Source organism: Amblyomma americanum, chromosome 6, assembly GCF_052857255.1.
Source record: "Amblyomma americanum isolate KBUSLIRL-KWMA chromosome 6, ASM5285725v1, whole genome shotgun sequence".
Lineage (NCBI taxonomy): Eukaryota > Metazoa > Arthropoda > Arachnida > Ixodida > Ixodidae > Amblyomma > Amblyomma americanum.
In genome coordinates this window covers 127,232,615-127,255,979 of record NC_135502.1, presented here as the reverse complement: position 1 = coordinate 127,255,979, position 23,365 = coordinate 127,232,615, and the positions used below count along the sequence as shown (strand labels likewise).

Sequence of the window (23,365 nt, the reverse complement as noted above, 5' to 3'; positions counted from 1 at the left end):
ATTGTCAAAAAACAAATATTTCTTTGGTGCAATCTGCTATTCCGGGTTCGCGCCCTATATCCGCGCATAGGCTATGTTCGGGCCATCGGAAACTTGCCCTAACCCCCGCTTTTCTATGAGAAACTAGTTTGCACGCAGTGAGTCCCTGTTCTCGCCATGTCCTGGTGCCGCGCTTGCATATTTTGCCAAGAAAAACATTAATAGGAAGCGGAATATATTGCTACGGTTGTGCTTGTGCTTGGAACGCTCGTGCTTGGTGCGCTCGCGCTTGGAACGCGAAGAGGACGAAGGGCGTTTCTGCGGCTGGGCTTCGCGTGCCCGGTTGTTCGGCTGCGTGGCTGTAAGCTGTTTCCCTGTAAATATATTTTTCCCTTTTGGTGTGCACATCTTCACGTTACATAATTGGTGTGAGGTGCGGGGTACAGCCACAGCAAGCACGGAACTCCGCAGCGGTCGTCAGCTCGCCGGCTCTTCAACCATGACCAGCGAAGGGGCCGCTCCGTCGGCGTCCGCCAACCCGGCGTTCATCATTGCCCATCCGAGAGATCCTGGGACCTTCAACGGAACGGACGGCGTCGACGTGGAGGACTGGCTCGCAATGTACGAGCGCGTGAGCACACACAACAGGTGGGACCCGACCCTAAAGTTGGCCAACGTCATCTTCTACCTGACGGGCACTGCCAGGGTATGGTTCGAGACCCACGAGGATGAACTCACCAGCTGGGATCTCTGCAAGCGCAAGCTTTGTGACCTGTTTGGTAAGCCATTCGGGCGTCAGCTCGCTGCGAAGAAGGAGCTCGCATGCCGTGCACAAACGTCCACAGAGTCCTATGTATCATACATTCAGGACATATTAGCTCTCTGCATGAAAGTCGACGCCACTATGTCAGAGTGCGACAAAGTAGGTCACGTGCTCAAAGGCATCGCAGATGGCGCCTTTAACCTTCTTGTATACTAGGACTGCGGAACGGTTGACGCAATCATCAAGGAATGCCGCCGGTTCGAACAAGCGAAGAGCCGCCGAATTTCTCCGCAGTTCACGCGGTTGCCGAATACGACTGCGACGTCGTCCTGTGTAGACTCGACTCCACCGAGCCGTCTGCCGACATCTGAGAGCCTGACACGACTTGTGCGCCAAGAAGTAGAGGCAATGTCCCCCGTTGCGTTTCATCCACCCGCAACAGACAGTACTCCAGCAGTATCCCTTATACAGGCTGTCGTTCGCAAAGAATTTGCCAATCTTGGGATTCAACCTGTTTGCTCAGTTAGTGCCCCATATGCTCGCCGCATGTCCCCGGAGCTCGGTTCTGAACGTGCATACTACCCTCGACGCAGCCGCAATCCAGATGAATGGAGAACACCTGATGACAGGCCCATCTGCTTTAACTGCTCCCGAGTTGGCCACATATCTCGACACTGCCGAAGCCGTCCGTCCTCGACCTACAGCCGCTACCCGCCGGGTTCTGCATATTCCCGCCGCTCTCCCTCGCCCTCGGAAACGACCTCTTCTGGCCACCACGCTCAGACCCCGCTTACCAACCGTTCGTCGTCACCTCAGCGCCGTCGATCTCCATCGCCCCGACCTCGCCGCCCTTCGTCGCCGGCCCCATATGCCCGCTCCCGGTCGGAAAACTGATGGCTGCAGCGTCTGGGGGTGATGCTGCTCTGACGACCCAACCAGAAAACCCTCCTTTAACTCTTCATGCTCATCGGAACATCCTTAACGTCGACGTGGACGGGGTCCCTGTTACCGCTTTGATCGACACTGGAGCGCACGTCTCAGTCATGAATGCTCGTCTTCGCCGTCGCCTAAGGAAAGGGCTCACTCCTGCCCCTCAACTGTGGTCCGTGTTGCAGATGGCGGTATGTCTATTGTCGTCGGAATGTGTACTGCTCGTGTTTCAATAGCCGGCCGCCATACTTCTGTGCTCTTCACTGTCCTCGAACACTGCCCTCATGACATCATTCTCGACCTTGACTTTCTCACCGACCATTCCGCCCTTATAGATTGCGCCACAAGCATCGTTCAACTCGCTCTACCTGTTCCTTCAGAGCCACCGGATCCAATTGTTCACCGACTGTGCACCGCCGACTTTGTCCGCCTGGACCCCGATGCCGCCACTTATGTCCGTTTCTCCTCTGTCCCGCCAGTTCCCGGTGGTGACTACATCATTACTCCGGTTCCTGATGTGCCCTTTACACGCAGTGTTGCCCTTGCGCATACAGTTGTCACCATGTCGGCAAATCAAGCGTCCCTTCCGGTTCTCAACTTTGCCTCTTACGTTCAGCCGCTCCCACAAGGTATGTCGCTCGCCACGCTGTGCCCTGCTGCCGAATGCGTCGTATCGGCGGTGAGAAGCGTCCCACCCTCGTCGAACTGCCGCGACTCTGACGTCCCACCACCTGATGAATATGCAAAAATGATTGCTGCTGACCTCTTACCAGGGCAAGCTCACGACCTTCGGTATCTTCTGTCGTCTTTTCGTGACATCTTTGACTTCGATGACCGCCCTTTGGCTCGAACATCTGTGGTCACGCATCGCATCAACACCGGTGACGCAGCTCCTATTCACAGACGACCCTACAGAGTGTCCAGTACAGAACGCACCATCATACAGCAAGAGGTGGACAAGATGCTCAGTAAAGACATCATAGAGCCCTCGTCGAGCCCTTGGGCCTCACCAGTTGTGCTGGTTAAAAAGAAGGACGGCAGCTGGCGCTTTTGCGTTGATTACCGGCACCTAAACAACATAACAAAAAAAGACGTCTATCCACTCCCAAGAATAGACGATGCTTTGGACTGCCTTCACGGAGCCAAATTTTTCTCTTCAATTGACCTTCGGTCCGGGTATTGGCAAATCTCTGTTGATGACAATGACCGCGAAAAGACGGCATTCGTCACACCGGACGGCTTATATCAGTTTAAAGTTATGCCATTCGGTCTCTGTAATGCGCCAGCTACCTTCGAAAGAATGATGGACTCCTTGCTTCGCGGCTTTAAATGGTCCACATGTCTATGTTACCTCGACGATGTTGTGGTTTTTTCGCCCACGTTTACCACGCACCTCGAAAGACTGTCGAGCATTCTTTCTGTCTTCCGTAGAGCCGGGCTACAGCTCAATTCGTCGAAATGTCAATTCGGTCGCCGCCAACTCACCATTCTCGGACATCTAGTCGACGCTTCTGGTGTCCGCCCGGATCCTGTTAAAGTTAAAGCCGTCAAGGACTTCCTTATTCCCCAGTCGTCTACGGATGTGCGCAGCTTCGTCGGCCTCTGCTCGTACTTCCGCTGTTTCATCAAAAATTTTGCCGGCACCGCTCGCCCCCTGACCGACCTTCTAAAGAAAGACACCCCTTTTACCTGGGGCCCTGCCCAAGAGGAGGCCTTTTCTTCGCTAGTCGACTTACTCACCTCCCCACCTATTCTGGCCCATTTTGATCCGTCGGCTCCGACTGAAGTTCGCACAGACGCCTGCGGTTATGGGATTGGCGCCGTGCTAGCCCAACGTCACCAAGGGCAAGAACGCGTTATTGCATATGCCAGCCGCCTCCTTTCTACAGCTGAGCGAAATTACTCAATTACAGAGCGCGAGTGTCTAGCTCTTGTTTGGGCTGTAGCTAAGTTCCGACCGTACCTGTTTGGCCGTCCATTCTCCGTAGTGACCGATCACCACGCCCTTTGTTGGCTGTCTTCACTGAAAGACCCCACAGGCCGGCTCGGCCGTTGGACGTTGCGCCTCCAAGAGTATTCTTACACTGTTCATTACAAGTCAGGGCGTCTCCATCAAGACGCCGACTGCCTGTCTCGGCACCCTGTAGAGCCGCCTGATCCTGGAGACAACGACCTCGGCCCGTGCCTCTTCGCTATCTCCGATCTGGTTAACATCGCGGACGAGCAGCGACAAGACTCTTCCTTGCGTATTCTCATTGATCGCCTCAACTGTGCCAGCCGAGATCCTTCATTGCACCTGTTCGTCATTCAGGATGGCGTCCTATACCGCCGCAACCTTCGTCCTGACGGACCTCCGCTCCTGCTAGTCGTTCCCCACCGTCTCCGTTCATCTGTCCTAGCGGAACTACACGACCTACCGACCGCAGGCCACCTCGGCGTCTCCCGCACATACGATCGGGTCCGACGCCGCTTCTTTTGGCCTGGTCTGTACCGCTCTGTTCGGCGTTACGTTGCCTCCTGCGACCTCTGTCAACGCAGGAAGAGACCATTAACGTTGCCTGCTGGCCTTCTACAGCCTATTGACGTACCTCTCGAACCATTCTACCGTGTTGGACTCGACCTTCTCGGACCTTTTCCGACGTCCTGCTCCGGCAACCGTTGGATTGCTGTCGCGACCGACTATGCGACCCGGTACGCTATCACGCGTGCGTTACCCACAAGTTGCGCAACCGATGTCGCCGACTTCCTATTGCAGAACGTAATCCTTCACCACGGCGCTCCACACCAATTGCTGACGGACCGCGGCCGCTACTTTTTGTCCCGAGTAGTTGACGATATCCTCCGGTCCTGTGGCACGCAGCATAAGCTCACTACAGCTTACCATCCCCAGACGAACGGGCTTACCGAGCGCCTCAACAGGACTCTGACCGATATGCTATCCATGTATGTCTCGCCCGACCACCGCGATTGGGACGTTGCCTTGCCTTATGTAACATTTGCTTATAATTCGTCGCGGCATGATACCACCGGCTATTCTCCTTTCTACCTTCTGTTTGGTCGGCATCCTGCGCTGCCATTGGATACATTACTACCGAGTTCTACTGCCTCGACCACAGAGTATGCACGTGACGCCATCTCCCGAGCAACTATGGCCCGTGAAATCGCCCGAGACCGGCTCACCGCATCTCAGACCTACCAGAAGTCAGTTTACGACCGCCGGCATCGCCCAGTACACTATCCGCCGGGCTCACTCGTCCTCCTTTGGTCTCCTTCTCGCCGTGTAGGTCTCTCTGAGAAACTTCTACGTCAGTACAGTGGCCCTTATCGAGTTCTCCGTCAGGTGACCGACGTGACCTACGAGATTACACCTCTTCATGCTCCGACGTCGTCCACTAGCCCTTTGACTGACGTCGTTCATGTAGTCCGTCTCAAACCGTACCACACGCCTGCTACATCATCCACTTAGCACCGGGACGGTGCTTTTGCCGCCGGGAGTTATGCTACGGTTGTGCTTGTGCTTGGAACGCTCGTGCTTGGTGCGCTCGCGCTTGGAACGCGAAGAGGACGAAGGGCGTTTCTGCGGCTGGGCTTCGCGTGCCCGGTTGTTCGGCTGCGTGGCTGTAAGCTGTTTCCCTGTAAATATATTTTTCCCTTTTGGTGTGCACATCTTCACGTTACATTATGTACCAACTCGTGGGTCTTTAAGGTAATAAAATTAAATGAAACTTGTCCTATCACAAGTCAGTGACAGCCGTGTTCATGTTGACAATAATAATAATAATAATAATAATTGGTTTTGGGGGAAACTAAATGGCGCAGTATCTGTCTCATATCTCGTTGGACGCCTGAACCGCGCCCTAAAGGAAGGGATAAAGGAGGGAGTGAAAGAAGACAGGAAGAAAGAGGTGCCGTAGTGGAGGGCTCCGGAATAATTTCGGCCACCCGGGGATCTTTAACGTGCACTGACATCGCGCAGCACACGAGCGCCTTAGCGTTTTGCCTCCACCGAAACGCGGCCGTCGCGGTCTGGTTCGAACCCGGCAACTCCGGATCAGTAGTCGAGCGCCCTAACCACTGAGCCACCGCGGCGGGTCATACTGACAAGTGCAGCGTGCGATATTTGCGTGAATTTAATTCATGGAGTGGAAGTGGTTCCTGTATGCAATGCGCGGCCACCAGTAGTCTTCGAAATGAAGCTCACGCAATCACCCGCCGCGGTGGCTCTGTGGTTAGGGCGCTCGGCTTCTGATCCGGAGTGCCCGGGTTCGAACCCGACCGCGGCGGCCGCGTTCCGGTGGAGGCAAAACGCTAAGGCAAAACGCTGTGTTGCGGCTTGTCAGTGCACGTTAACGATCCCCGGGTGGCCGAAGTTATTCCGGAGCCCTCCACTAGGGCACCTCTTTCTTCCTTTCTTCTTTCACTCCCTCCTTTATCCCTTCCCTTAGGGCCGTTGTACGATCGTTTCGGAGCGCCTTCCGCCTCGTCCGCTTCGCGAGCGGTCCGCCAGTTTTCGGCCGCCAGGCGGACGTGAGGCGGAAAGGTGTTGTACGATCACTTTGGCGCTTGCGAGCGAGGCGGATGGTCCCAGCATTCCGATTGGCGCGCCCGGCAGTGCCTGTCGTCTAATCACGTGCGGCGGTACAGGCATGCATGCTTGTAGAAAAACACGCAGATATCTTGCAGTAGGGATAGCCCGTATTAATTGCGGCGTAATCGAGACATCCGTTCCGTCAACGCTTTTTTTTTTTTGCCGCAGGATTTTCGTCGAAGGTACAATCGTGGTCGGCTGTGATATGTGTGGGAAACGACATGTAGACCATTTATATCCAAGACACCAAAAAATATCGCGATCGCGAACTCTTCCTCGTTTGATCGCGATATTTTCACAACGGTCGACGATTTGCGAAAATAACAGAAGGCTGCCCCCTCTGAAAGTTAGGCAACTCTCAGGATTTCAGAACAACGACGCAATTCTTATTGCGAATTCTCCATATATATGGTCAGGCCACAGTACAGGCTGCTATCAACCGACCGTAATTATAACCGGGATAATCACGTTTTTCAAATAGTTCAGATTACATACTTAATATTTTAGTCAGTTATCCAAATTGCACACTGCAGTGTTAATGCACTGCTGATAGAGAAAAAATAATGGCACTTGCAGCCTTTCCTAAGGGGCCTGTCACACTAGTTCGACACGACAACGATGATCGGCCGACCGGGTCGGCACACCGTGTCTGTGGCAGACCAACCTGTCACACTAGGCCGACAACGACACCAACGCGTCCGACGACCAGATGTCTTCGTAGTGTGACGTGCTTTGACGCCCGCGACGCCGACAAACCCAGACTGCCGACCGTGTCGACGCGAGATCGGTCGCCGAGCTAAAACATTCACCAGACACGAACACGATTCCGCTCTAGTGCTGTTTGTTTAAGTTCATAACAAGCTCTCGGATAGATGAATGCTCAAAAAGTATCATTACTGAGGATCGTTGGCCAATGCGAAGGTGCTGGTTGACGTGATAACTACGATACAAGGAAATTTCAGCCGCCAGCTGCTGCTGCTGCTGCTTCGTGTGGCTCGCCTGACGTCTGCTAGATCCGCTGCTGAAGGCGTCGCGGAAATCGAGCATAACTTTATTTTATTATGGGACAGGTTGGCAGTAAAGCGGTGACTAGAGAAGTTTCTTTATTACGGCGCTGGTTAGTTCCAAAGCGCCCTGAGCTGCGGCATCGATGCGAAACCAGCTAGGCTTAGCGACGAGCACGGCAGCCGGGAAGCAGCGCAGTTCGTCGCACTGGAGCTGCCGCAGGCGGCGTCGTTGACGAAAGCGCGGCTGTTTTGCAGGCATGCTGTCGTTGCTCGAATATAGCAGGCGGCCTTTCTGATAGCATGGCTGTTTTGTCTTTTTTGGTGCGAACGTGAAGTAAACCGAGCCTGCTCGCCGGCAGGCCAGCCTGGATACCGCACGCCGCCGTAATAAAAATCAGCTTAAGATTGTTTTTGACGTAAGCAATAAACGCTCAGACAGAGAAATGTGCCAAATGTATCATTCCTGAGGATCGTTGATCAACACCGAGTTGCTGGTAAAAGCAACAACTCTGATAGGAGCAAAATTTCTCGCCAGAATCGCCTCGCAAGCTGCCGCTGGCCCGCCGTTGCGGTCCGGCTCGCCTTTCGCCCGCAGCGGTCCGCTGGCTCCGCAGCCGAAGGTGTCGCGGAAATTGACCATAACTTTAGTTTATGGTAAGATTATACTGCTAACAGGAAAGCGATATTAAGAGATATTATAGCGCAGGCTACTCGCGAAGCGGCGTGTGCTGCGCCAGGCAGCAGCGCAGTTCGTCGCCTGGCGCGACCGCAGGCGGTGCCGTTGCCGAAATCTCGCTACTAGCGCAAGCATGCTTTGTCGCTGCTCGTGTATAGCAGGCGGTCTTTCTGATAATATTTCTATTTTGTCTTTTATGGTGCGAACTTCAACACCAAGCCAAGCAGTAATCAGACCGCTGCGAGTGGCAAAGCGTACGCTTTGAGCTCGAGTGCTTGAGTCGAGCGGCGCAGCGATGCTTGCTGCTCCGTGTGTCCCTGCTTGCAGTGGGGCTACAATTCGCAAGCAGCGACCGGTGCAGCGCGCCGGCCGAGTTTTCGCACATGGGTCGCCTGCTTTTTAGTTCTATCGTCACACTGCTGAGTGTTTCTTATCAGCACCTCTGAAAACCGCGGATTGCTCTGTGCTCCATGGTGTCGTGGGTATAGCAGTAGTTTCGCATTCCAGAGGTTCCTAGTTCGAATCCGCTTGGTCGGGAATTTTTCTTCTTTTTATTATTTTAGTTTTAAATAATCTCTCCTGCCTTGTTTACCCGCAAGCGACTGGATTTATTTTTCGAGCCATGCCTTTCTGACCCAGCGATAAGTGCCGCTCAGTACTGGGCTGCACTCAATATAGGTTCATATAATCACGAGTGTTAAGAGTTTGTTTTACTATGGTGAGATTTATTTAAAACAGTTAAAAATGAAGCGTCCAGGCCCATGAATTTCGCATAGCAGGAAATGACAAGAGTGAGAACGAGAAAGGGCCAAGTTGGTGGGAGGTCTCGCACGTTGTCTCGCTGGTGTGACATGGGAATTGGCAAACCATCGGCCAACTGTCGTCTTGTGGGAGACGTGGCGCCGACGCCGACAGTCGACCGACTGTTTTCGTCGGCGCAGTGTGACATAGAGCCAGACATCACGACGACATGGTTTTGGCAGACCGAATCGGCCGGCTGTTGGCCTGTCTTTTGCACAGTTGTCATTTTAATATGTAAACAAACCCCCCACCCCCAACTACGTATACAGCCAGCTCACTGCTAATGCAAAAGACATGCTTATCTGTTCAATATATAAGTTGTGTGTGTCTGAATTGTGTATGCATTAAAAATTCACATTTTAGCACACTGCAGTCAAACACAAATGCACATAAGAAATTATGACTTTTCCAGTTGTTTGGAACAGGTAAAATCAGTTCTAATTAAAGCAGTTCTACATTTTACAGAACAGTGACAATGTAACAATAGTGACTTATTTTTGTTGTTTTTCAGTCTATTAATAAATCCAAAATAGAAATAGCACTGTGTGGCTGCAAAGGGGCTTAGACATGCATCACTTGGTTGTAGTGCAAGGCGCTTTGTTCTCCACAGAGACAGCGGGCCATCAGGTAGTCCTTTAGCACATCTTCATGAGCTGATATTGCCGTTGCACAAGTCAGACTACAGAATTGAAAACAAGTATGGGAAGTTCTGCTGAAGGCCATGTCATTGTTGCCATGTACAAAATAAGCTGGCATATACTTTGTTCAACTCCAAAGCATTCTCAAATGTCGCTGTGAGTGGAAAACAATATGGGTGCCTTTGTATTGCATAAAAGTCTACACATGTCTTTCTATTACTATAAACATAATGAGATGTGGGAGCCAGTAAAGTGGATTACAGGTAGAGGAAATGCAAGAACCGATTTGGAGGGCTTACATTGCAATGGCTCCTGGCTTAGGCTGGGAAAGAATACTTTGTACAGTCAGGGAAACAGGATACAATGACCCTATAATCTGCTTATCTCGCGCAAACACCAACATCTCAAGAAGAATTTGTAAACTTGGATTTCCAGTATGAGGTCTATGATGTTGCACAATAAAATGAAATAAAAATTGAGCCATTTAAGTATGTGACAGGCATATATGCGTATGTTCTCTGATACAACTTTTAAGCAATGTTTAAGAGTTATTTTCACTCATTAGTAAAATATAGACTGATTGAATGTAAAGGTGATCAGTTCACAATCTAGCTAGCAAAAGTGAGCATTGCTCACTGTTAACTGATGTTTATACAACTCAACATGTGTTGAATTTTAAAAAGAGTGTGCTATTAGTTGCTGACTGTCAACATTTTCAGCAAAATATATCTATTTCACTGCAAGTCTGGTTTTGAAAGAATGAAATTAATTGAGGCATCGATAGGCATCAGAAACTTGGAAAAGACCAATTTGAAGTTAGGCCGAAGAAAGCCGAAAAAAAAAACAGAAAAGCAGTGATGACTTTTGTCTTTACTGGTGTCTCTTTGCTGCAAATTGAAGTTGACGGCTTTTGTGTTCAAGATGAACCAACAGCCCTGTTAACACTATCCTGAATATATAAAAGCCACATGCATAAACATGCATTCGTAGCATTCTCACTGAGCCACGTTATGAAGGCGGTGTGTTGATAAGCTGAAAAGACGATAAGAGAGAGAAACCAAGAAAAATCTGACACAGATAGGCACAATAATGCATGCGTAGCTTTTGATTGCACACGTTCAGTTGGCTCGACCTAGCTTTTGAACAGTGTGCAAGTAAGCGTAAATGCAACTGTATGCCGTCCAACAAAAGTATTGTGTAAATGTGCCCCAATATTACTTGAAATAGATTGTGAGGAAAGTTCTTACGTGTAAGAGAACATTGCATTGGCTTGCCGAGCTGAGCAAGCGACTAAGCACTTCATTAGAACAATTTATTTTAACATTTATTATACCTAAATAGTACTAAATGACAATACTTGAGTGGTCAGCTTTGTGTAGAAGTAATCAACCATTAGAATCCAAGCACAGCCATACGGCTACAAAGGAAAGCTTTGTAGCTCTTCTTTATGGCCTTATGACTGCACTTGGGTGGACATTAATGAATATTTACTCCCCTATTTCAAATATTCTCTGCCTTGGGGAAATCACTTTGATCAGTGGATGGACATCATTTGCTGGGTGGATTTCTGCAGTGACCAGCTCAAAGGACAAGAGGCTAGTAAGCCTTGTGAGGTGGAAGGCCATTCCAGCCTTTAGAGGCAAACACAAAAATCAATCTTGAAATGCAGTGGCATGAGCTAACTGAGGCACAACAGTACTTGTGCGGCTAGTGCAGAAGGAAAGATGAGTCAGAACAGATTAGTTGGTTATGTGATGGTAAAGAGTTAAAAAACCCTGCAGTTTCTGCCCGACATGAAGAAATTTGAAGATACACCTTTGGTGCTGTGAAACTGGAGCTTCAACAATAGTCTGAGCAAATAAAACAAGGGCTCAGGTCTGAACTCATTCTAGGATTTTAGTTAAGTTCGGTTTGTGCCATGTGCCAGATGGTGCCACACAGGGGATCTGAACGCAAGTAACTTGGAAGACGGCGATGCTAAGCACATGTTATGGTGTAAATATCCTAGGCTGTGGGAGGGCGTACAAGCATTATGAGGTGAGACCATGCTACTTTGCGAGCCGTGTGAACGGCTGAGTATTTCAACCAGTATCCAGTGAAAATACCTTTCTCGCTAAGCCCTTATAAGTAGGCAAAATGTAGTTTTGCTGACAATAAAAAAAGACGTGAGCACATTCTTAGTAACATTAGCAAACAGGCCATTCTAGAGCATGCAAAATGTTGTTTTGGAGAACTAAAACATGGGTATTGATTGCAAGATGGCAGACCCCTTTATATAGCCATCAGTGAAGGCATGTAACAAAACACTGAAGGGAAAGCCATAATGTAGGCAGTAAAAAGCTGAGGCTCAAGGGCAATGCCTTGGGGGATATCCAAGACTGCAGGAAAAGGCAGGATGCTTAAGGATTGGCAAGGGAAATCTGCCGACGGCTGGCTTGGATCTAGTTTAGAGCTATTGGATACAGGTTAAAGCACGACAAAAAAAGCCATACATAAATAAGTGAATCACATGCTTTTTCAAAGCCAAGAAGAAAAGCATCGAAGGGGATATTGCAGTCAAAGTGCATGTCGTGAAGAACAAGAGCAAGTTGGCTATTGCAGGAATGTTTTCTAAAAGCTTGCCAATTTGGATGAAACAACTTAATGGGCCAAAACAATCTAGCAGGGCAAGAGTACAAAATGTGTTTGGTGATTTGCAGCACATGACAATGGCATAAATAGGGCCATAGGTGCTGGGTACTGATGGGTAAGAAACATAGAGGGGCCAAGCTATGATGAGGCAGGAAGCTATCTGCACAGTATGCACTAGATATGCGTACACCGTGCTTCCTGTGCTTCCTGTCCCGTTGATGTTTGCTGCAAATTTCACAAAACTTGGTACGGGTGTACTGTCGGGTGAACCGGCAGTAAGTTTGCATATTGAAACTGCGCTAAGGGAGGAGGACAACAGAGCAAGAATCGTTACTATGTGTAGTGGTGCTGTTTTCCGTCGACTTTGTTCCTAACATACATTTACCAGCTCTACAGGGCTCATTTTGCAGTCTGCTGTTTTAAGTGGTGTCAGGTAAAGCCAATCGCTATTCTTCAACCAACAAACTGCTGTGCCATACAACACATCCTTCTAATCATCTTCATAAGTTGCAAGATAAATGTACTTCTTTAGTCTCATATTCAAAATAACACAGATTAACTGCTTGTGTCATCATCAGAACTAAAAAAATTAACCATACTTTCACATATACAGCCATTCCTCATAAGTGCAGTCCTCGTTAATATGGACTCATACTATTAGCAGTGTTTCTGGGGAAAAAACTTTTTTCAATGCACTTACGCTTTGCTAACATAGAAACTTGCTGATCATAGTGGACAGAGTGAAAATGCGTACGGCCCATTGTTGCATATGTTCTTGTCCCATTAATGTGCAGCGGGGAAAGACTTAAAATTTTGGATTTGAGCAGATAAATCGAACGCTGCCTGAATCATATACCTATCTTGCACACTGGAATTGCCATCACAATGCTTGCCCCACTGTCTGCACAGACTGTTATGCTAACCCGTGGACTGCCAGGCACACTGACTTCTAACCAGCTCACACACTTTCTGGTTGCCAAAGAGCTTCTCTTTCTAGTGTAAAAATCCCTGTCAGGGCTCGGCGACTCAGATCCTGGCTTGGATTGCTCATTGCACAAAATGAAATAACCTGCTTAAAATTAAAACAACAGCATCGCTTGCTTATATTATAACCTCACGCATGCCTACCCGCAGCCCGCAATTCTAGGTTAGCACTTTTTATACTGAGTACACCGCAGAAGAAAAGAAAAATGCAACACTCCTGATTCAGGCATGCGCAGTGGGCAAGAACAGAACTAGGCACCGGTGCAAAGCAGGGAATCTGCTAATGCAAGCAGCAACAGCTATTTCATTCAAGTAAAGGAATGGGTTCCAATTAAATGTGGTCTTTGCCTTGGCAGGTCAGTGGTTCCATTGATACTACAGGACTCTCAGAAACAGGGCAACATCGGTATTGCAGAACCAACCACCATGCAACAATGCTTAGCACATTTCAAAGAACTGAAATAAGCCTTGCTATTGTAGCTTTGAATCTGTGCAGAATTGGCACTGTCGTGACCACACAAATGTGAAAGGATGAGTGGGCCAGATAACCTAGCCGATCACTGGGGAAGGTTCAAATATGCGTCTATATGTCAGCAAATAAACTTTTGTTAGTGTAAAATGTAAGGAGGATTAAGGAAATCTTGGAAGCGTTCTACACTGTCGATACACAGCTGATTGTGCTCGCCATCGCCGTCACTCAGCAGACAAGTAATCATGTCCGTAGCACGCAGTCACAGGCAAATGAAGGTAGCAAGGTGCATGTGCAATCTGACATCACCTTCTCAAGGCTTCGAAACTGTGTTGTTAAACTGGTGCGGCTGTCCCTGGTGAATAACCACTTAACACCAGCAAAGTAGAGTTCACGAGCTGCTCTGCAACAATAGCATTGTGCACACATCCACTTTCGTACCGCTGATCTCCTGATCGAAAGGGACCGTGAGTAAAATCAACAACAAACAGTGTCACGGTTCATGAGGCGCTTCAAGGTCACCGAATTTTTCTGATTACAGTGGAAACCAAGATCCCACTTCAACTTCACATTGCCAAGAATTTGTCAAAGCAAAAAGGTAAAAAAAGCAATGGGGAAATATTTTCTTAATATATATATATTTTTTCAAAGACTTGTTATGCACAACTTGTTCTGTGGACAATTTTTACCCCATAAGTTGCTGCCAGTTATTTTTTTTTTGCATAACAGAGTAGAATGCTCATTGAAAAGTAGACTCATGAGTTAACACATATGAGAGATTCTACACTGTGAACTACCCGTGATTTAAATGCGGCAATGATTCTTGTTCGTAATCACGTAATACCATGTCAAAACCTAAACCGAAATGGCTAGAGGAAGTGTTCAGTCACCCATTCATCGCGCAAATATTTATTGCAGACAAATATCTGCACAGCCGGCAGGAAATAAAAGGAAATGACGCCCCCGAAGATACATCTGCACTGCACACCAATGTTTTCACACAAGTCACACAGTGCCGCCGGCCACTCGTAACCCGAGCACCCATAATCACAAAATGTATTGAATGGAGCGCCAAGACGCAAAAGGATGGCAGCGTTGCTTTTGTCGCCGCGGAAAACAGTCCGACGGCCGTGCAACAAAGATCGTGTCACGTCGCACACACGGCAGTACTCGAGCACAGCGCCCGCACGAATCGCGATCAAAATGGTAATGGATACGTAGCAGAAATAACGTAGTGTGGTAGCGATCACTGCAACCATCGCAACGAATGCGACTAGCTGCGCAACGCCACGATCATTTCAGCATTCGGAAAGCACAGCGTCCGTCGTGAGCTTTCGCAGGCACACATTTCTCTGCCTTGACGTAAAAGCACTCGCTCCGATCGCAATCACGTTCACTACGCGGACACTTGTCATTGTGCTATGCAGCTCATGCACGCACAAGAAATTCACCGTGACTCGCCGCTGTCCGTGATGATCCTCGCAGGAATTACAAACGCTTACAACAACCACAAACAGCTCGAAATAAACACTTCGTGACACCGCCACTGCACAGGCCTTGCATCGGTTTGAAGCGGCGCTCTGTCAACTCCGTCAGCGTAGATGATTACAGAATTCAACTAGTGGAACTATCGCTCGCCACTGCTGAACGCGGCGAAGTTTGCAGTCGCTCTGAACACTGGTAATATCAAGATGTGTACAATATAATATGCTTCGCGACATCGCTGCCACTGCCCAGGCCGCGCTCCCCAGTTCAGTCGACGGACGGCCATCTAGCCCCGGCAGGGCAGAACCGAGGCGGAGGGGCTCGAGACGTCACTGACGTCACGGGAAAAGCAGCCAATAGCTGCAATCCGGTCCCCGGCCGGATGCGCTCGTCCGCCAGAAAGTTGAAGTTCACCAACTTTCCATCCGTTCGCCGAACGAGGCGGACGAGGCGGAAGGCGCTCCGAAACGATCGTACAACGGCCCTTGCGGCGCTTTTCAGGTGCCCGTCGATAGGCGAGACAGATACTGCGCCATTTCCTTTCCCCAAAACCCAATTATTATTATTACGCAACCCTCGGCGAGTACGGTTAACATGAATTGCACTTGTCGAAGTACTTTGCGCCTTTAAAAGATGTCTCCGAGACTACTACGAGAAATGTGCAGAGTGGTCACTGCATGCACCAGACTGCTGAGTTCTCAATTCGCAAAAACTTTGTTCCCTTCTTTCACATTTCAATGCACAGTTAGCACAGATTCCCGCTGCGCAAAACCCAGCTTGCTGCGTAAATGGCTCCCGGTGAAGGGGCAAACGGAATTTAGGCCTAGCAGGCACCAGGCACTGTGCTCTGCTCACTTGGACTCACGAGCGCCTTCGGGTGCTTCGGATCTCACATGAACTGCGTGCGTAGCTGCACTGCACAACCACAGAGCACACAAAACACCAGTAAAAACTACGGTGGTGAAAACGAAGCTGAACAGCCAATAAGGCGCGGGCGCTCTCTCCGTCGGTTCCATCCGCGCCACGCTCGAGGTGCGCGACGCCGGTTTTTCCCCGCGCACACATGGGTTGCTCCGCACATCGATCGGCTGCTCGCTGCCCACTTGCATCCACCACGCCGTATGGACGCAAGCTGGAGTGCTGCGCGCCCCCCGTGTGGTGCGTGTACGTGTTCGAGGAGGCCGCTGAAATTTTTTTTTTTTTTTAGGAAAGGAAATAGCGCAGTAACCGTCTCACGTATCTCGTCGGACAGCTGAACCGCGCCGTAAGGAAAGGGATAAAGGAGGGAGTGAAAGAAGAAAGGAAGAAAGAGGTGCCGTAGTGGAGTGCTCAGAATAATTTCGACCACCTTGGGATCTTTGACGTGCACTGAAATCGCACAGCACGCGGGTGCTTTTTTTTTTCCTTTGGCCTCCATCGAAACGCGATCGGGTTCGAACCCGGACACCCCCTCCTTGCTTCCTTTGCGAAGCGCCCAGTGCGCGAGCCTGTGCCCTGCTCGGCAGCTGCTGGTTCGCGCAATAAAACGCACGTGCGAAAACGCGCACTGAGATCGTCATCATTCGCAGTGCTGTCCTCAGCAATGCGTCTCCGTAGGCGAAAAGCTGCTGCAGGCAGCCTTTCTTACTGTTCTTTTTTTAGTAATCCCTGCCAAACAGCGGGCCCGTACTTTTCCACTGTTAATACCGTTTTTTCTCAGCGGCCTTGTCCCCCCCCCCCCCCCAACAAAAAAAAACAGTGAATGAATACGCACGAACAACAGCAGCAATCTTTTAGTTTTTATATCTATTTTCGTATTTTTTATTTAAATCTCTTCACCACTTGATCTCAGGAGCAGCGAGATGTCGATACGGCTATAGTAATCGCTGCGCTCTTTGTATATCGTAGTCGCCCTCTATTGAAGAAAAAACGGGGTTGGTAATCATCATCCGTGCAGTTGTTACTTATATAAATGTTGCTGCACGCTGGCGGAACCGGTGTTGCTTAATTAGCAGCTTCTAGAGCTGTGGGGATGCGCGTAGTGCACACGTGGGCGTACTCCGCATGAGTAGCAAGAAGCAATGCTCAAGATACCTGAGAAAGAAAGAAAATTGAGCGCGCTTTTCTCTCCCTTTCATTTTGTTACTTTATCATCCGAAACGGTAGACCTCCTTTTGTAGCTCCCAAACATAATGCGCAGCCGGGGCCCTTCATCCTGTTAACTCATTTGTGCCGCTTATTTCTCCCCCGCTCTGTGTTTGTGCGTTGCGAAGCGACTAAGAGCCGTCACCCACATGTCTTCCTGCTCGGTTGGCATGTAGCGAAAGTGATGCGAAGCACCCTTTTCTGTTGTACGTTGAGAAAGAACAAGAAAAAAAGGCCTAGAATGTCATGCCGCTTTTTCTTGTTTGCCGCTCTTTATGTGGTGCTGCGCTACTGTTTCTTTTTCTTTCTTTTTTTACCCACCGTTTGCGCGCGCGCTAAACTCCTTGGCCGTGCGCCTCTCCTCTTTGTCTTTGCGGCTGTCATTCAAGCTGCTTTCAAAAGCGCGACCCCGATTGGTCCGCGTTCTTTGGCCAATCGGAGAGCGCCGGCGGCTGCGAACGCGTGCGCCACTCTGCCGCCGCTTGCCGGTGCTGCCGTGATGCGGCGAACGGGGTGAACCGCGGAGGCCAAGATGGCGGCGCCCTGAACAGCGTCAGTCGACGACGCGACGCTTGGCCGAGCCGGTCGAGCAGCGCAAAAGCAGTGGAGAGAGCAGAGCGGACGGTGCGGATCGCGCGCTTTTTTTTTTTGATTTCGGTTTTGTTTCGCTCACTTGCGTGCGCTTTCGGCGGGTGTGAACCTACCCGGTGTGGTATTCGTGTTGAGCGTTGAGATTGTGCGGCCGCGTGCCTGATTTACGGCCCACGGAGACTGCATCTCTCGCGCCGCTCTTGAGTGAACGGCAAGCCCGCCGTTCGCGAGACCGCGTCGAAGGACGCCGCGGCGCCTGTGGATTTACCCGTTTCTGCGGCGTTCTGGAGAAATCCTGCCGAGGGAGACTCATCGAGCTAGTGGCGCCGGTAAGTGCAGGAGCGAGGCTGCGGCGGCTCGTGGCGCAATTGAGATTTCCCGCTAATCCTAATTGCGTCCACGAAATCCCCGTGGTGCGTGTGATGGCTGAGGGTTTATTCTTATTGGCCTCAAGCCCCTTGTGGCACAGCTGGCCTGGGCTCGCTGTCACGTTTTGGTTAGATATATTTGTTTTCACGAGAGCAGAACTCTGCCGGACACGTTTCTCTTTAGCTGACAGCGTTGGGCGTCGATTGTGAGAACGCGAAGTTCCGCGAGGCACCACTGGCGTTCTCTTGTATCGTTTTGTTGCGGGCAGGGCAAGTTTTATATTTGTCGGGCTGCCCACCATCTAACGAGTGAATCATTTGGTGAATTACGTGAACGGGTGCGCACGACCGTAGTCTGGCTTATTGGAAAAAAATAAAGCGAGGCAGTGACTACGAGGTTGAGCTCCGCGAAGCTGCGATCGTTCGGTCGCCTTTCTCCTCCCACCAGCGCAGGTCTCGTCGGACGCGGTGATTGCACCTGGGCGGCTCGATCTCCCCGGAGTGAGCCATTCTCCAACTCACACCATGGAGCACCTAATTTTTGTACTGTTTACGCCGTTAGTTTGCCCTCGGATCAGTTCTGGGGGTTTTCCTTGTTTTTGAAGAGAACGACGGTTCTTGCAGTCGGAAGTTGGAGCCATTCGCATCAGTACATTGATGTAGGGCTTCCTGCTTTTCGTGCCTTAGGTTAGAAAAAATTGAGAGCAGTTGTGGCTTTCGGACGAGCACTGTGTTAGCGGACATGCCTTTCCAGCCGGTTTCGCACTCCAGCAGCACCAAACCGCGCACGATTGGCGGCCACTGGATTTAGCAGTCGTGCAACGCGGCCCGCAGGGTTGTGCCTGTGGAAATTTAACGCCTTTTAGTTTTTCTTGTCGCGTAGTTGTGTTTTTAACATAATGAAGTGGTGACGGCGCTGCGAACAGCTTCGGTGCGCCTGTCCTTTCCTCCTGTTTCTGTTCACCTGAACGGTTATAAATTTCGAGACATTGATGCCGGCCTGCAAGTTGCTGTCGCGGTGTATGTCGTGGGTGCAAGCCGGGCTGCTCGTACGGAGGCACGTCACTCGCGTCGTTTTGGTCCAAAAGTAAATCCCCGGGCTAGCCTTGTTGCGGGTGCCTCGCTCCCTTTCGTCACCTCCAAGGCGTCAATCGCGTTTGGCTTCCCGAGGCTCCTCACTCATCCGGCCGCAGAGATAGGTGTGCGCGGATCCCGTTGCTGCACGCCGGTTCGTCGTGTGCACTGCATATGCGCGCTCTTGGTGGAGCTGGTTTGGCTGTTCGATTCTATAGTAGCGAGTTTAATAGTGGACAGGAATACGCTCCGAAGCCACTCACGAGCTCTATAGAGGCGACGCACTGGCGGGCTCCTGGTGCTGCGTCACTCCACTTTTCGGCTTCTTTTTTTTGTGCCTCTCTGCCTGATGTATCGCACTGTTGAATTAACGATTTACGGATCTTAGAGGCGCGTGATATTGGGTACCAAGGTATAGTAGGGTGACACGCCCTCTCTCAACCGTGAAATGTTCTCCACATTGGAAGCAAGCAGCTAACAGCTCAACCTCGTTATAACGAAGTTTAAAGGGCCCGGCGATTGCTTCCTGTCGACCGAGTTTCCGAGGATACTCGTCATTCCTTTGTTATATCCATTATTCCGTTGACTGTACGTGTGTAGGATTTCTAGAGAGGGCTGGGTGTTAACTCGTTCTCTCTACATTTGTTTATTTACCTTTGTTCAGAATCACGGAGGTTGCCGATCTTTGGCCGTAATTAGGTTTTTTTCCATGCGTAGTCTGCGTTGAAAATTTCTTGCAATGCTGGGTTCTGTTTGAAAAGGCATTTTGCGTTTCGTACACCTGCCACTATAGATCAAAGCTGGCAGCGGCTTTGAAATAAATAAAAATAATTAACGGCGGCGAAGTGCGCAGCGAGGAAAAATGCGTGACAAATGAAAAAGCATTACTGCAAAGCACACCATACCGCGCTGCACGTTTACAGGCGTCCCCTCTTAGTGGCAACTTGCGTTTTCTGGTTTTTTTTCACTTGCCCTGAACATGTGGCCATTCACCTAATTTCTCCTTTTTTTTCCCAGCTCGCAGCACTTGCTTATAGCAAGCTACTTATAAGTCCCGGTATTTAGGGCTTGAACAATGTGCGTTGTACTTTGCTCTTTTTTTATGAGAGTGAGAAACGGTGTGAACACCTTAGCTGCACTTCTTGTAGGTGACTGCTGTTTCGTCTAGCCGTACTCTTTTTTTTACCGTCGCTGTTCCGGTTGTTTCACCTAAGATATTCTGCAATTTTAAAAAGACTATTTGACTTAGAGGAGCACTTTCTTCATAATAGCATTGTCAGCGGAGTAGCGCATCAGAATACAGCTTAGACGTGCTAACTAGTAGGCTGGTTAACTAATGCTGAGCAGTTGAGCCCACCGTAAGTAATATTCATATCAGCTTTGGGAATTTCGAAACCGCAGTTACCCCTCGGCGCTGTGGCCCAACAATCTTGTCTATTTCGACGGGCTACGTGCACTGGAGGGGTTGCTTTGCCTGCCAGCTTGTCGAAAGCATTTGTTGGGGCTTGAGCACTTTTTACAGATATTGCGTTCATTCATGTCCTAAAGGTTCATGCGAGCATTGCATAGGGGATTCTGGTCATAGTCGACATGTCTCACTCGCCACTCAGCATTACATGGTAGAGGACATGACAATGCTCATTGCACATACAGCGGCATATTTTGTGCAGCCGTTTTCTTTTCAGATCCTCGTTGCACTCGCAGTTCGTGCTGTACGAGAATTGAGCAAGCATCTCTGGGTTCATTAGCGGCCGCTAGATATGTTTCAAGCGCGTGGTTTAGGTGAGGCAAAATTGTTGAAACTAAATCGGCTGCGGGCTCTTCTCTTGTAGATGAGTGGCGTCTATGGTATTTTGTGTAAAAAACAAAAAAATGACTGCTCTAGAAATGGCCCAACCAGGGTATAAACTGGAGCTCACGAAGGACTTCCGCGCCTTTGCACAACGCACGAATTTGGTCAAATCTGATGACTGCATTCCAAGTAGGCAGCAAAATTCGCCGCTAGAGCTGGAGAGTGCAGGTATAAAAAGGATGTCAAGCAAAAGTACAATGTTACAGCATAGAAAAGGGGATTGCAGTCAAGCACTGCAGTAGAGGCTGGGCAATAGAAAGAAGGAAATGGTCCTTTTTTCCCCACCCCTAGCCAGAACAAGGACCAACCCACTGCTCACAACACCGTGACAAAGGACGGTCTCCGTCCTTTTCCTTCCGTCCAGAGTTTTCATTCGCTCGAAGAGAGGGAGTGTGTCGTCTAGGTTCGAGACCTGAAGACCAGCCTTGCCGCGAAGGCGACTTACAGGTTTCCGCAAATGGACAGAGCCTTCTCCCGTGCACGTCCGCCGCCGTGGTCAGTGTAGTGGCATTGCCGAAAAGCTCATGCGCACGTGTGCACACGTACAGTCGCGAGTAAAAAATATTAGCACAAATCACTGGCGATCAGAATTTGTGTATCTCACCACCCGGCGCTGCGATTAGCAGACCTGGCTATCGGGCCGTTTCCATATTTGCAGCATATATTGGGGGCTGGGGGGGGGGGGGGGGGGGGGGGGGGGGAGTATAGCTTTATCAAGCGTGCCATGGCCCGAGCGTCGAAGTGCCGACCCTACGTGTCTGTGCATGCGGCATTTATTTTGGCTCGGTTATCATGAGCGAAGATGGCTTCTTTTTTTATTGCTGTCTTTTATGTCTGTGATGGTTTATCAAAAGGAACTCGCGGGAACAATAGATGATAGCGCTGCTTTTAGCCAGTATTGCACAAGCTCGAAAAGCGAGAGTTTATTTTCCCGATGCAACTAATTCACACTAGTCACTTTGTTGGGAAAGTGTAGAAACAATATTAACAGGAGCACTACCCCGTCAATTCAGGAAAAGGAGGATAGCCAGCTCGCTGTCGTGATGCGAGAGCAAACACGTCGTGGCACTAATGGCGTGCATAGGCCCCACCGACCCTCACAACGCTTTGAAGGCGCTCAGGGAAGGAGTCAAACAGGCTGCTTGCAAGGTCAGGAAGAGCCTGGAGCCTGCTCCATTCCTCTTGAACCGCCGCCCAAAGGATATCTGGCGATGACTTGTGCAGCTGCCTTTTAGCTAGTCGCTTTTTTCATTAACCCCCATATATTTTCAATTATATTCAAATCTACTCCCTTGGGAGACCATGGCAGCTCCTGGATGCTGAGCTGTTCAAGCAGTTGCCAAGCGCAGCGCTGCTGAGGCTGCTCGGAAAAATAACTGCCAAGCAAGCAAAAAAAAAAAACAACTGTCCTATTCTTCACCAGTTGCCTGCGGAAGCAATGCTCCGTTAAAAAAAAAGAGAGAGGGCGAGACAGAAAAATAAATTTTGCCGGGCCGTGACAGTCCGCTGACCCCCCCTAATACTGTAGAATGGGAACGGCCCCGCACTCTCGTTATCAGCCTCTTCGTCACCCGCAGCGCCACGCGTTGTCATTCCTGCGCTCCGGTGTTCCGTCATGTGTGGTAATCTTTTTTATTCGCGACTGTACATTGCTTGACCGTCCCATCAAATGTTAGACACGGCCGAAATGCGTCCGCCAGCGCGGGGTTGGGTCTGTCCAGTGAGTGGCTTCCTCACACGCGCCTCGTGCAAGTTTGGGGCCATTGCAGCGACGCGGCGCGATGTGCCGCCGTTCGGGAGGCTCAAAAATAGCCGAGCGTGTAGGCCTTCTGGTGGCCTCGCCTGCTCTGACCCACTGCGAGGTCGCATTTTTTAACCGCCGCGTGACGATTCTGGGTCAGCGTACTTTCGGGGGGCGAGAAAGTCTGCCCCCCTCCCCGCAGCGGTGGGCGATCGCTGCCTTTGTTGTTGGGCCATCTGTCCCCACCCTCCATCGCGGTCTTCCCCGAGCTGGGGGCATCTCTCTGGGGCACGTAAGTCTGAAAGAAAAGGCGCCGATCGGCCACCTCCCCGCGGCCGTTGACCCGGCCGCGTTGTTGCGGTCCCTGCCAGTGTGCTGGCTAGCCCCGCGAGGTCTCCACACGGTTGGCCGACGAGCTAATGCGACAACGTGGCTACCACGCTACTCTTAGTTTCTCTATTTACTCTCACATTGGCGGTTACTCCCCGTCGAGTCCGTCCACCGTGAATGTGTGCCAACTTTGGGAACAAACGCTTCCGCCGTGCTCTGATTGTCCCCTGCGTGGCAGGGAAAAAGTGAAGATCGAAGACCAACGCGCGCATGTTACTGTGCAGCGCAGGCAGCTTGTCCGGCTGCGCATGGCCGGAGTCAAAACACGTCCTGC

General features: G+C 50.3%; 1 protein-coding gene across 3 annotated transcripts in view; it reads left to right on the top strand.

Annotated features, from left to right (window-relative positions):
• rdx (BTB/POZ and MATH domain-containing protein rdx) overlaps nt 1-23,365 on the top strand; it is a 261,129-nt gene that overhangs the window by 96,474 nt on the left and 141,290 nt on the right. Inside the window, exon 1 of one of the 3 annotated variants that reach the window (XM_077627968.1) lies at nt 17,633-17,995. The exons of the other annotated variants lie outside the window; for them this stretch is intronic. The gene's annotated coding sequence lies outside the window, so the exon portion shown is untranslated. Of the gene's footprint in view, nt 1-17,632; nt 17,996-23,365 lie in introns of those variants that run through there. 3 annotated transcript variants of the gene reach the window in all.